This window comes from Babylonia areolata, chromosome 8 (assembly GCF_041734735.1).
Source record: "Babylonia areolata isolate BAREFJ2019XMU chromosome 8, ASM4173473v1, whole genome shotgun sequence".
Taxonomy (NCBI): Eukaryota; Metazoa; Mollusca; class Gastropoda; order Neogastropoda; family Buccinidae; genus Babylonia; species Babylonia areolata.
In genome coordinates this window covers 26,880-29,199 of record NC_134883.1, presented here as the reverse complement: position 1 = coordinate 29,199, position 2,320 = coordinate 26,880, and positions in this window count along the sequence as shown.

Here is a 2,320-nt window from a genome sequence, read left to right as displayed (position 1 = left end):
TTAACTTTAACTTTAACTTTAACTTTAACTTTAACTTTAACTTTAACTTTAACTTTAACTTTAACTTTAACTTTAACTTTAACTTTAACTTTAACTTTAACTTTAACTTTAACTTTAACTTTAACTTTAACTTTAACTTTAACTTTAACTTTAACTTTAACTTTAACTTTAACTTTAACTTTAACTTTAACTTTAACTTTAACTTTAACTTTAACTTTAACTTTAACTTTAACTTTAACTTTAACTTTAACTTTAACTTTAACTTTAACTTTAACTTTAACTTTAACTTTAACTTTAACTTTAACTTTAACTTTAACTTTAACTTTAACTTTAACTTTAACTTTAACTTTAACTTTAACTTTAACTTTAACTTTAACTTTAACTTTAACTTTAACTTTAACTTTAACTTTAACTTTAACTTTAACTTTAACTTTAACTTTAACTTTAACTTTAACTTTAACTTTAACTTTAACTTTAACTTTAACTTTAACTTTAACTTTAACTTTAACTTTAACTTTAACTTTAACTTTAACTTTAACTTTAACTTTAACTTTAACTTTAACTTTAACTTTAACTTTAACTTTAACTTTAACTTTAACTTTAACTTTAACTTTAACTTTAACTTTAACTTTAACTTTAACTTTAACTTTAACTTTAACTTTAACTTTAACTTTAACTTTAACTTTAACTTTAACTTTAACTTTAACTTTAACTTTAACTTTAACTTTAACTTTAACTTTAACTTTAACTTTAACTTTAACTTTAACTTTAACTTTAACTTTAACTTTAACTTTAACTTTAACTTTAACTTTAACTTTAACTTTAACTTTAACTTTAACTTTAACTTTAACTTTAACTTTAACTTTAACTTTAACTTTAACTTTAACTTTAACTTTAACTTTAACTTTAACTTTAACTTTAACTTTAACTTTAACTTTAACTTTAACTTTAACTTTAACTTTAACTTTAACTTTAACTTTAACTTTAACTTTAACTTTAACTTTAACTTTAACTTTAACTTTAACTTTAACTTTAACTTTAACTTTAACTTTAACTTTAACTTTAACTTTAACTTTAACTTTAACTTTAACTTTAACTTTAACTTTAACTTTAACTTTAACTTTAACTTTAACTTTAACTTTAACTTTAACTTTAACTTTAACTTTAACTTTAACTTTAACTTTAACTTTAACTTTAACTTTAACTTTAACTTTAACTTTAACTTTAACTTTAACTTTAACTTTAACTTTAACTTTAACTTTAACTTTAACTTTAACTTTAACTTTAACTTTAACTTTAACTTTAACTTTAACTTTAACTTTAACTTTAACTTTAACTTTAACTTTAACTTTAACTTTAACTTTAACTTTAACTTTAACTTTAACTTTAACTTTAACTTTAACTTTAACTTTAACTTTAACTTTAACTTTAACTTTAACTTTAACTTTAACTTTAACTTTAACTTTAACTTTAACTTTAACTTTAACTTTAACTTTAACTTTAACTTTAACTTTAACTTTAACTTTAACTTTAACTTTAACTTTAACTTTAACTTTAACTTTAACTTTAACTTTAACTTTAACTTTAACTTTAACTTTAACTTTAACTTTAACTTTAACTTTAACTTTAACTTTAACTTTAACTTAACTTTAACTTTAACTTTAACTTTAACTTAACTTTAACTTTAACTTAACTTTAACTTTACTTTAACTTTAACTTTAACTTTAACTTTAAACTTAACTTTAACTTTTAACTTAACGTTAACTTTAACTTTAACTTTAACTTTAACTTTAACTTTAACTTTAACTTTAACTTTAACTTTACTTTAACTGTAACTTTAACTTTAACTTACTTTAACTGTAACTTTAACTTTAACTTAACTTTCACTTTAACTTTAACTTTAACTTTAACTTTAACTTTACTTACTAACTTACTACTTACTACTTTACACATTTAACTTACTTTACTTTAACTTACTACTTACTTACTTACTTACTTTAACTTACTACTAACTAACCTAACTACATACTACTACTTAACTTTAACTTAACTTTACTAATCTTACTAACTTCTTAATTTTTTTCCCTTAACTAGTACTTACTCTTCACTTACTTCTTTTAACTACTACTGTTACCTCTGTACTATTTACTTTACAACTTCTTATACTACCTACACTTACTACTTTTTTTAAATTTCTAAACTACTTATTTACTTTTTCTTCACTTTTAACCCTACCCTATCCCGAAACGCTTACCCCTATACCACCGACCCTTACCTGATAACCCCGAACAACACCTTACACCGTCCTCTTCCCCTTATC